The following is a 13,061-nucleotide window of genomic DNA, read 5'->3' as shown; positions in this document are numbered from 1 at the left end:
AAAAAAGCAGAGGAACTGGATTCATTGTATAGTTTTTACCAAATGGCTTCTTTCTGTGCTTTACCATTCTATAATTTTGATGTAGGCTTCAAATAGGATTTTTTCAGTAGGCTCAATAACATCCTGTGTCAAAACAACCTTCTGCAATTTATCAGAAACACTTCATTGTAAAAATTATACAAGAACTTAAAAATGTTTGGGAACAGGACAGTGAAAACCCAAAACACTCAGCACCTTTCAGAATCTATTTGCACCTACCCATCTGGCCATGTACATCCCTGCTAATTGAGATGTACAAGATTATAAGAAGTTTGGAGAAGGTGGACAAAGAAAATCTGTTCCCATTAGCTGATGGTACAATGCTGAGGGAGGCGCATATTTAAGGTATTAACAAAGGATTGTAGGAGGACTATGAGGAAAACATTTTTGCACTGTGAATGATATGAGCTGGAACTCGCTGCCCATGAGAGTGATGGAAGCAGAAACAATAAAGTTACCACCTCTGCCTGGACATATTCTGAGAGATATCGGTGGAAGTAACATCACAGAAAGTTGGTGGCATAGGCAAAGTGGCTTTCAAGGGACTGCAAGAGAGGAAGACAAATCAACTTTAATTATGCAAACAGGATAAATTTGCAGTGAGGGTGAATAATGATACCAGTTTGGAGAGAAAATAAGCTTTACTCACTCTTAATGCAAGCGATTTCAGTGATATAAAATCTGCTAACTCTGAAGGGAATTCTTTTTGTCTCTCCCTGTATTTTTAGTGAACTGAAATGATCTGAACTCCCGCTCTCATCAATTGCACGTGCCCTAACACCTGCTGTTTGTGCACAATCGTTACATGAAATTCAAACACCAACAATCCCAATGCAGCCAGCAAAATCCCAGTGAATCAGACTCATCATCAGTGACACACTGATTAGCACTGCTGACTCACAGTGCTGGGGACCCTGGTTTGATTCCCGGCTTGGGTCACTGTCTATGCGGAGCCTGCACGCTCTCTCCATGCCTGCATGGGTTTCCATTGGGTACTCCAGTTTCCTCCCACAGTCCAAAAGATATGCTGGTTAGGCCTCTTTTAGGGCAAACCAAATAAGCCAACTCAAATTAACTCAGGGATAAAGTAAAAGGGGCAGGTCCCCAAATGGAGGGGGAACAGCCTGAACAGAAGTACAAAGGAAACTTAAAACATCAAATCATAATTGATTGTTGGGGTCTATAATGCAGACCAGCCCCTGAAGTGCCCAATGGGCACAGAAGGCGTCAACTGCGCCTGGGGGCACTGCATGTTCCCTTTTCAGGGACACCTGGCTGTGAACGTAGCCACAGTAGAGGGGCAGACAGTCAGGATGGATGACCCCGTCGATCACCCACTGCCTGGACCTGTTAATGGCGAGTTTCACCAGGCCCAGGTGGAGGTTCACGAGGAGGTCGCCATCCCGACTTGCCCCTCTCTGCACCAGGTGTCTGTAGATCAGGAGCGTGGGACTGAAGTGCAAACAAAACATCAATGAAAGGTCCTTCAGGAAAACAAAAAGGGAGTGCAAACTAAAACACGAAACATAGATGTGGTCCATGGACTCCACAAGGCCACAGAAGGGGCAATCTTGGGAGCCGGAACTGCTGTACGGAACTGCTGCATGCATCACCCTCCATCCCAGGTCCCCAAGATCATTGGGGAGATCCCTCCGTAGAGGGACTTCCACTGGGGACCTCCGCCGCCCGGCAGCAACAGGGCCCACCTAGGTGTATCCAGGCAACAGGCGAGGAATGTGCTGGTTAGGTGATTAGGTGAATCACTTTAAATTCTCCTTCAGTGTATCCGAACAGGTGCCGGAGTGTGCTGATTAGGGGATTTTCACAGTAACTTTATTGCAGTGTTAATGTAAACCTACTTGTGACAATAATAAATAAACTTAGCTCTTGGCTTTTTTTTACACTTTAAGTTTTGAATTTGATTGAACATAAGAACATAAGAAATAGGAGCAGGAGTAGGCCATCTAGCCCTTCGAGCCTGCCCCGCCATTCAATAAGATCATGGCTGATCTGTCGCTGCTCAGTTCCACTTTCCTGCCCTCTCCCCATAACCCTTAATCCCCTCTCTTATCAAAAACCCATCAACCCGCGTCTTAAAAATATTTAGCGAGGCAGCCTCCACCACTTCAACGGGCAGAGAATTCCAGAGATTCACCACCCTTTGAGTGAAGAAGTTCCTCCTCAACTCCGTTCTAAACCGCCCCTCTTTTATCTTGAGGCTGTGCCCCCTAGTCCTACTGTCTTTTTTGAGCGGGAAGAGTCTTTCTACCTCTATCCTATCCATCCCATTCATCATCTTATACGTCTCAATGAGATCTCCCCTCATTCTTATAAACTCTAACGAGTACAAGCCCAGTTTATTCAGCCTCTCCTCATAGCTCAGCCCCCTCAACTCCGGTATCAGCCTAGTAAACCTCCTCTGCACTCCCTCCAAGGCCAAAATATCTTTGCGCAGGTGCGGCGCCCAAAACTGCACACAGTACTCCAGCTGCGGCCTCACCAATGCCCTATACAGCTGCAGCAAGACCTCCCTACTTTTATATTCAATCCCCCTCGCTATGAAGGCCAGCATCCCATTCGCCTTCCTGACCACCTGCTGCACCTGCAGGGCAGCACTATGCTGGACTGATTTCACCTTGTGGCAATGCCTCATAATAGTGGGAGCTGTAATTTCTTCCCCTTCTTGCTGGTTGCTGATGATAATTGGGTTGAATTTTAAAAAATATTGTTTTAAAATTTCTCATTGCAACGATCTTGATAGATGTCACTTTGAGAGGATTGGTAATCTTTAGAGAAGATCAATGATTTCAAAAGGAATTTGGATGTGCACATGAAGGAAATAAACTTACAGCGTTACAAACAACAAGCAAGCAATGGGATTGACAGGATCATGCTACAGAAAGCTGGCACAGTTGAAGGGCCAAATCTCCTCGAGTGCCATAAACAACTCAATAACTCTCGCAATTACCAGATTGTCAATTGAACCTGTGGGCTACCCTCAAGTTCCACTCCAAGCCACACAAAACCATTCTGATTTGAAACTATATCATTCAGTTACTGGGTCAAAATCCTAGAACTCTCTCCCTAAGAGCACTGTGGGTGTTCCTACACCACATAGACTGCAGCAATTCAAGAAGGCAGCTCATCATTACCAAAGGGCTGCAGTTAAGAATTGACAATACATAGTGGCCTAATCAGTGATGCCCATATGCCATGGATGAATAAATAAACAAAAAAATCTGGAAAATACATCGGAACATAGAACAATATGTTGTGCCAAACATGACACCAAATTAAACTAATCCCTTCTACCTGCACTTGGTCCATATCCCTCAGCTTCTTCCCTGCTTTTGAATGAACCTGCCTCAAATTAAGTTGATCTGTCTCTACACGTTAGCTATGTAATACTACATTCTGCACTTTCTTGCCTTCTCTATGTACGGTACGCCTTTGTCTGTTTAGCGCAAGAAACAACATGTGACCATAATAAATCAGATCATATCTATTCCATCCATTTTTGCCTCCACTGGATCAAGGTTGATCCATGAGGAAGCCCAGGCAGAGTTGTTGGTGTTGTTGTTGTCTCGCCGCCGGCCTCACCCTGTTGATGTCATCGCGCCGCCTGCGTGGCGACGCTGCGGCGGGACCGGACGTGAGGTAGGGCCCGCGGGCCGGCCGGAAGTGGCGATGTGGGCTGGCAGTTGCTGCGCAGCGTCGCTGATGTGAGGCGAGAGAGAGAGGGAACGGAGGCTGCAATCGCTGGAATCGCTCAGTCAGGGTGGGTGCTGTTCCCTTGCTCCTTCCCTGCCCGCGGCTCAGACTAACTCCCCTTCATCACCTCCTGATCCCGGGCTCCATTGCTGGGCTTGGGGCTTTATGATTGTTATTATTTGACGCCGAGGCCTGGCGAGCCCGGGCTGCCCCTTTCCTTCCCTAGGGGAAGATGGGTTGCCCCACCCCCCTCATCGCTCTGCGCATCGCTGCACCCCGATCCCCGGGGAGGAGTTGGCGGCGACAGGGCGCTTGCTCTCCCCTCTTTGTTTTTGGGAGGTGGGTGGGTGGTTGTGTCGGCCCGAGTGGGGAGGGGGCGTGGGGGGGGGCGTTTCCTTACAATGTCGGCGCTACCTCCTGGTCTGTGTTTGCGGCCATTGACAATTGGCCTCCCTCTTGTCACCCTCGGAGCCAGAGTAACATCGGTCTCGCAAACTGAGACCAGCTGATAGGTAAAAGAGGACTTATAACTGTGGAAGGCATATTCGAGAAGGGCTTGTATTTCAAACTTGAATATTGGCTCTTTCTGTGTGCGTGTGGTCTTTGCTTTGTTATTGTCGACAGTTCCATGCAAAGTGGGATCTTAAGCCCCGCATCCGAGTTTTTAATTGCACGGATCGTTATTTTGACCCACACCGATTTAGAACGAGCACTGCTACTTAATTTATCGTAGAAGAGGGCAAGAAAGGCAACTTGCAAGACCAGGCATAAATTTGGATTGAGAACAGAAAATGATGGAAATACTCAGCATCTGTGCAGAGGGCAACAGAGTTAGCGTCTCAAGTCAATCATCTTTCACCAGTGTTCGAAAGTGTTTCATTTTCGATAACGAGGCTTTCCTGAAATTAATGTATCATTGCTTTTTACTGTGGTGCATTCTTGCTTCAGGTAAAGGGATGGATTTACTTTTTATAGCAACTGCAGGATGTTTTTGTTTACAAATTGTGTGGCACTGTGACCAGTTGTGCCTTCCCCTAATAAGTTTGAGAGAGTAGAAACAAGAATTGTGAACAACAGTAAAAAAAAATTCAGAATGTGTTCTTCCTGAAACCCCACACAATTGAGGGTGCCTCACCAGTATTCAAAATCCCAATTTTTCAATTTGGTGTTGCCCTGACCCTCTTTAGAGAAATTGGCCTGTGAGCCCATCAAGTAATCTTTGCAGTTCAGTTTGACCCCGGCTGAGCTGTACCTACGCTCCATTTACCCATCTTAGCTCCCTATCTGTCACTACCCTTACCTAACATAAATCTATGGATTTCAGTCTTGGAATTAGCCAATCATCTACAGCCTGGAGGCTTTGAGATTTTAGCTTGAACCCAGTAGGTTCATGTTGTGTTGGTTATTTGTTCTTAATTCATCACACATTTCTGCCGTAACTGAAGACGGAACTGAAACCATCAATACTTTGCTTTGATTTTGCTTATTTCATGTTTGCTGTTTTCAAACAAGTTCTATAGTTTCTCAGTGGTTCAAGTAGACATAATGCCACACATCACTGTGCTAAAATACCAATGGCAGTGTGTGTAATTCATGGTTACTGCTAAATTCAAATGCTCCATCATAATTAGCAAACTTATGCAGTAGGAAAATAGGAACTCGTGTTTGAGTCTGTGATTTGACTGTTGAGCCATATTTTTGATGTAATGTGGAAGGCAAAGTGAGCAGTAGAGATTCTCTGTGTGCTTTGGGTTCTTCTCTCACTTCCTGTAAATAATTTAATTTTTAAACTGTATTCAGTAGGTCCTTAATAGCAGTATTTCCTGAAATTTGAGGATGCTTGGAAGAAGTTGACTGATTTGTGTAAGATACAGATTGGAAAAGCAATTTGGAATAAAAATGTGCAGGATTATTAGACTTGTGTTTCAGTGTATGAGATTATGGGTGATTTGAGTTATACACTCTAATTTTAAGTGTTATGACTTCATTAAATATAGTAGCAATGCTTAGATTATGTGGCAGACTGAAGTGAGCAGGCTTTTGCTTTGCATAGATATTAGTTTTCCTGCTGATAATGCAGTAAGCAACTAATATTCATAAATACAATAAAATGTTTTTAAAAATTATGCTTAGCTACAGTTAAACCATGATTGGCTTTTGGATGACATTTAGCATTGCGCCAGTGCTAAATGTGTAGTACAGAACAGTAGGCTTTGCGCCACGATTGAAATCTGCTTATGTAAGTGGCTGGTATTGAATTTTGTAATTGAAGAAAACACAGGGAAAATAGATGTTGGTCTAGTCAGATATATTTTCTATCATAGGAGATTTCGCTTGCTGATGGAAGCTGCTAAGAAATGCCCAATGTGTAGCTTGAGGTTGTGTGCATTGAGTTTTGATTAGTCCCAACAGCGGTATGAACCTCATGAAACTTTATTTACCTGTTTTTATTATTACTTAAGCTTAAGACCATGAACTGACCATGTACCTTGTACAATAACATTACTGATCCACTTTAAGATGCAAAATTGCAATACTGCACCCATGTCCCATTTGTGTGTACTCAATTGCAACTGATACATGAAAAAACTGTTTAAGTTTGCAGTTTTGGATTGTGACTCAACTACTCAATAGCTGAGATTCAAATTTAATATGGGTGTACATGATCCAGTGAGATAAAGCATTGATGGTATCTAAGCAATATTTACATTGCAGTTGGAGCTATCTACTATTTTTGGAATTGTTTGCAAATTGCCTCTTATTCAGTCTTGGGTCCTCTAAATATTGATGCTACTTTGTTCATCAAGCCATCAGTATGACTGGATCTAATGTGTATTTGTATTTGATTTAAATACAGTATGAATTGGGTATTGCCTTATCATACCACTGACGTTATATTCACAAAGATCTTGGTGGCTTCCTTCTTAGTATCTTTTAAAAAACATTGAAAAATGTTGTGGTACAATGAAACATGAATTGTGCATTAGTGATTTGTAGCCCAAATTTGTTTCAAAATTGGCCAAGTTTTCAAAATCATAAGCTGCAGCAATTAATTCCATTGTTTTCCCCTGTTGTACCATCCCATAAATCTACAAAGCAGCTCTCTTGCTAGAAAATACCAATCATTGCTGAGTATGCATTTGGTCTGTTCTGCACAATGTAATTGGCAAGAATAAAGCAGAGATGCATGTCTTACTGAGGGAGAGAAAACCTTTATTACACTGGGCAACAATGTGTTTGTGCTTTCCATTTGTAATATCACACTAGTATGAAGTGGACAATCGTATCAGAAATGCTGTTTTCTTTCGAGTGTACATGTTGACCTGCTTGAATTCACTGTTCAGTATTTTTATTCATCTTTATAAAAGATGAAAGTAACTTAATTGCATTCTTATTGCCATTGTACCAGGCATAATTTCATCAATTGCAACGTATCAGTTATGCGGAAGGATTTCAGTTGTTACTTCCCACTGTACTGGGCACCAGTTCCCATTTGGGTAAGCGTGGAATACCAAAGTTTGTGATGGTTAGGGAGGGGCTGGAATTCTAACAATTACCCCAACCCTTGGTCATTCTGCAGTGTGTACTATCTGGTCCAGTGTCCAGGTTATTGTGAAAGCTTATAGTCAAATGGAGTTTAAAATGTATTAATCAATAAATACCAAGGTTTTAGAATTTTTTTTGGATCTCTTTAGGAGTCCAGGGCCTTAGTGAACCTGTTCAATTGGGTAACCTCTAAGATGCAATTGTGTTATACAAGTGATGCTGTTTTAATTTGGAGTTATTAAATGCCTATTGAATTCAAGGATTATCCATTTTCTTACCTTTCTGTGTTAAATAAACTACTTGTGAATGGGAGTTCTCATTGCTGAATTTCCAGTTAATGATTTAAAAAGAATTCAAAACAAGAACCACCAGACAGCAACTGTTTCCAATACGAAGAGTGGAAGGGTAACCAAACAAATCAGTCTTTTAATTGAAAAAAATATTTTTGGTCACACTTTACTTAGTTAGCCGCTATGTATTTATAAATGCATGAATAATACAGTAGGTTGGCTTCAGGCCAAATTGGTTAGGACAGAGATTGTCTACCTACCTCTCAGCATTGCCAAACCACAATAGCCTTCTGACCCTGGTTGTTTAGTGCTGCCAAGTTCAGGAGCTTCCCTACTTTTGCCATGTGTTCTGCAACCTCGTTTATTGTTTTCTCTCTATCAGTTCTGCAAAACGAAGAACCTTTCTTGAAATCCTGCCAAATCCTAGGACCTTCTCTCCAGTAGCATTAACTCAAGAGACACCAACCCACCCTCCCAACATTTAAAACTGTAACAATTATAGATCAGTTATATTGACATCCGTCTTTGGGAAGCTTTGTCAGTTGTCAGTTTTCAAAGGGATCCAGACCATTCTTTCTAATAAGAATTGTTTTGAATAACTGTTGCCAACCCTGTTAATACAACGCTTTTGTAGCCTTTAGTGTTTTGTCATCCTTTGCTATTTTTAATCTTTCCCATTACCCAGTATCAATTATATTTTTCACATTTTTGCAGACTTTTTCTTCTGGTGCTATGTTTTCTCTTACTACTTTGGTTGTCTTTTTTTTGGTCAGATAGAACTCTTGTGTCTTAGGCCATGTATAACATGATTACTTTTTGAATACTGACTGATCTTGAGTCTCTTTATGCATTAAAAGTTTACTATGGAGTCTCTGACCTGGCCTACTGAAATCAATCTTGAGTAAATCTAGAATGTTAGTAGCTGTTTTAGTAGTGTTACATCTTTTCAAAGACAAAGTTGAATCAATCATACGTAATCCTGGAGTTCTTACCCATAGTAGCCTACATGTAACTCCAGACTCAGAAGAACATGATTAGCCTCTGAAATGGCCTAGCTTGACATTCATTTGTATCAAGCACTATTGGCAGCATGATGGCACAGTGGTTAGCACTGCTACCTCAGCATCAGGGACTCGGGTTCAATGCCTATCTTGGGTTACAATCTATCTAGAATCTGCATGTTCTCTTCATGTCTGTATGCGTTTCTTCTGGGTGCTCCAGTTTCTTCCCATAGTCCAAAAGACTGGTTAAGTACATTGGCCACACCAAATTCCCCATTTTATGTCCTGCACAGGTGCTGGAGTGTGGCAACTAGGGGATTTTCCCAGTAACTTGATTGCAATTTTAATGTAAGCCTACTTGTGACACTAAAACAGATTAACCATCTACCATCAACCTAGGTGTGTCCAGCCCGCACCCACATCTGAGGATCTATCCCAAAGCTGTCATACCGGCTGGCCTGACATAGTCACACTCACTGAATCTTACCATAAGATCATTGTTCCAGACTCGTCCATCAATGTCCTTGGGCATGTTCTATTCTGTCAGCAGGACCGACTTACTGCAGGTGACCGAGTGGTAAACAGTTGAGAGTGATCCTGGGAGTCTTCAACATTGATTCCAGATTTGATGAAGTCTCATTGCAACAGGTCAAACAGGGTCAAGGAAACCTCCTGCTGCACTGATGATTCGGGAAATTATATTCTGAGTGGAGGGCCTACAATATCCGTTACCTGGAGTTGCTTGGCAGCATCACTACTGTCAGAGCTGGCAGAGTCCTAAAGGATATAACTGCTACATTGTGTCTGCAGGCATGTTGTGTGCCAGATATGGCTTCACATCTAATAAATATTTTCCAGTGCAATTACAATATGGGCAACTACCCAACAATGAAAAAATAAAATAAAAATTACTAGAGATGTTCACATCTGGCAGCAACTGTGAAGAAACAAACAGTGTTAATATTTCAGTTCAATGACCTTTCAACTGAACTGGAAAAAATCAGATGTAGCAGGATTGAACCAAGTTCAGAGATGGGGAAAGCTGGGAGGGAAGGAAAAGAACCGAAGGGGTCTGTGATGGGGTGGAATACTCTGCACTTTTCTGAATGAATGCAACTCCCAAAAACATTCAAAAGGCTGAACACCCACCTGGGCAAATCAAGTGGGCTTGATTGATACTCCATCCACCGCCTTAAATATTGACTCAATCCATTGCTGTTGCAGCATGGCCAGATGCCATTGAAGGATGCACTGTAGCAACACTCCAAGACTTCTTTCATGGCACCTTTCAAACCTACAGCCAATGTAATTTAGAAGGACAAGGGCACTAAATGCCATATGGGCAGCACAGTGGTTAGCACTGCTGTCCCTCAGCTCCAGGGACCTGGATTTGCTTCCCGGCTTGAGTCACTGTACAGAGTCTGCACATTCTCTCCTTGTCTTTGTGGATTTCCTCCCACAGTCTGAAAGACGTGTTGGTTAGGTGCATTGGCATTGCTAAATTCTAGGTCAGCGTACTTGAACAAGCATCGAAATGTGGGGTCTAGGGGATTTTCACTAACTTCATTGCAGTATTAATATAATCCTACCTGTAGCATTAATAAATAAACTTCTAAACTTAAAAATCCCAGGAATGAGCAGAATACTGAATCCTGTTGCACCGAACTTTTAACTTGGTAGTTCTTCTCAGATGCTGTTAGGATAATATTTTGGAGAACTTCAGTTTAGTGAATTTCTGGCTTATGGTTGAAATGCAGAATTTCTGAGATTAGACTTAACTGTATCAGATGAATTTAAACTGAATTGGAACTTTGAAGCTTCTGGTATAAGGGAGTTATCAGTTGAATTGCTCTGGTAAGAATGGGTATGGGACAATTCAAAACCAATCCCACTCTCCTCTGGTCATATTTTTAAATAGACCAAATGAGGGTTGCCTAAGGTAGTTTATTATTACATACTGAAGCTTTTTAATTAAATGATATGAAAATAAAATTCTGAATTACTGAAAATACTCAAAATAATTTAATTGTCAATTGTTTTAATACACATCCATTGGAGGTAGTAGTCAAAAGTGAGCTGGGTTTCCAGGGAGCAAAAACCATGACGAGGAGGAGGTAGTGCTTGAAGCAACAAACTGAACATGGGACAACTCATGACAATATGGAGAGGGGTTATGGTAGAGGCTTAGAAGTCATTAAATATTACACTTTTGGTTCCTTACCCCCGAAGGAAGAAAAAAAATTGGGGGAGAATTATCGATGTAGAAAAATGTATTGCGATTGCATTAAAATGCATTTTTTTTTAGGTAAACTAGGCTAGTTTCACAATTTGATATTTCTTGCACTTATGCGTACAAACACTGGTATGTATTAATTTAAAAATGTACTCAATAATGTACAAAACTTCACTAACTCATATTAAATTTCTGTATTCACTGAGAACCTACTTGTAAATTCATTTAAGTCAATGAAGTGATTTTTGATCATGTGCTGAAATGATTGCTCCAAGATTCCTTCTGATTTATTTTTCCAAAATGATTGGAAATGGCGTTTATAAATCTTCTTCAACTAGTCATTCTGATCAGACAGTTGATTGCCCAAGAGCACAGTTTTGAGTTATAGTTCACTGACACAGTACAGCAATGGGAATAAATGTCACTTGTATAAAAAAGCCATTGTAATGTAGATCATGGGTTAGATTTTAATTTTTGTTGAATATTGACACATCATAATTCATGAAGCTTTCCATTGAATTTTGTGTGTAGGTTTATACACTGGAGGGCAAATAAAATGCACAGAGAATTCAGAGGTAGCACAAAAGAAATAGTAAAATGTTAAACGGGCTTGGTGTAAGAGAGAATGCAATAACGTCTAAGTTTAGTTTACTGTTCACGTATGTGAAAGCACAAGAGTGTGGGTAACTGCAGGCTCTTCTTCGTGTTGATAAGAGATTACAGATTTAGGAAGTGATGTCAAAGAAAGCTTGGCAAGATGCTGCAGGGCATCTTGTAGGGGGTACAACTACCACTGTATACTGGCAGTTGTGGGAATGAATGTCAAAAGTGAATAGGGTGCTGATGAGTGATTTGATTTATCCAGGGTCGTGTCCAGATCTTCGGTGTTGCAACTACGTTCATCCAGGAAAGCAAAGAGTATCCCATTTCGCTCCTGACTTTTGCCTTGTAGATGATGGATGGTCTCTGGGGAGTTTGGAAATGAATTACTGCCACATATTTCCTAGCCTTTGACCTGATCCTTTAGCTACTGAGCTGATGTGATTGGTTCAATTAAGTTTTTGTTCAGCACTAACTTCCATGATGGTGATGGCAGAGAATTTGTTGATGGTTAAGCCATTGAATGTCAAGGGGAGGTGGTTAAACACACTATTGGAAATTGCATGGCGCTTGTGTCATATTAGTGTTACCTCCCACTTAGTGGCCCAAGTTTGGATGGCTGGGACTTGCTGCATGTGGGCATGGTCTGTTGAGTTGCCGATGGGACTCATCACTTAGCAGTCCCTCTTCTGACTTTATTGATTCATTGAAGCAGCTAAAGCAGATTGGACCTAGGACAATACCCTGAGGAGCTTCTATGAAGTCTAAGGGGCTCGGGTAACTGTCCTCCAACAATCACTACTACCTTTTTTTTCACGAGGCATGACCAGTGAAGAGGTCAGCCTCCATTGATTTCAATTTTGCTCTGGTTCCTTGATATCACTGTCAAATACTGCCTTGATGTCAAGGGCTGTCTCTCGCTTCACATCAGAATTCAAACCCTTTGCCTTTGTTTTGACAAAACAGCAATATTATGGCAGTTTAGCATTTGCTCTGTGTAAATTCTATTCACAAATGGTGGTGCATTTTCAATCATTATAATGTAAGGTGTGTTATTGGGTGGTGCACTACAAGAATGTACAGCAGGAAAGATTTTTTTAGATACCATCTATTTTTGACGAAACAGTTGACTTTGGTCACCAGGATTACAGCAAGGACTTAATTAATCTCGTGTCTCTTAGCTAGCAAGGGGAAGAGTCAATTAGTGTCAGTGTTCCTGATAGCCCAGTAATGCTGGAAGGAACACATCTGCTATCAGATCACATTCTGAGGTAAATGTTAAAAGGCAGCTGGAGATCTCATGGTTCAGGGGGAAGATCACACATGTAAACTGGTGTCCCACAGTGCGAATTTTCCAGTCAGTAATCATTCTAACTCCTTCCTTGTTTTCCCAAAACCAGTCCTCCTTTAAAAAAATCAGAAAATAAACAGTTATATCTTATTTGCTCGAAACTGCAATTGACTGACACTAGTCTGTGGTTTTAAATGTAAAAATGACAGAGGTACATGGAATAGAGATTTCGATTGTACTGTAACAGAATTTTGCCATCTTGCAAAATAGTGTTGAAAATTCACTTGTTTATAATGGGAAAATAATTTGTGCTGCTCAGTGTTATTGCAAGAAAATTTGACATATGGTAT

At 41.4% G+C, this 13,061-nt stretch overlaps 1 protein-coding gene across 2 annotated transcripts in view; it reads left to right on the top strand.

Moving 5' to 3' along the window:
• Positions 1 to 3,712: 3,712 nt before the first annotated feature.
• The window catches only part of fam168b (family with sequence similarity 168 member B), a 31,303-nt gene continuing 21,954 nt past the window's right edge, over positions 3,713 to 13,061 (top strand). For both annotated transcript variants that reach the window (XM_080185435.1, XM_080185434.1), the window contains exon 1: positions 3,713 to 3,817. The gene's annotated coding sequence lies outside the window, so the exon portion shown is untranslated. The remainder of the gene's footprint in view (positions 3,818 to 13,061) is intronic.

Source organism: Carcharhinus amblyrhynchos, chromosome 3 (genome assembly GCF_965287045.1).
Source record: "Carcharhinus amblyrhynchos chromosome 3, sCarAmb.v2.hapA, whole genome shotgun sequence".
NCBI classification, from domain to species: Eukaryota; Metazoa; Chordata; class Chondrichthyes; order Carcharhiniformes; family Carcharhinidae; genus Carcharhinus; species Carcharhinus amblyrhynchos.
This window is presented reverse-complemented; position numbering and strand designations above follow the sequence as displayed.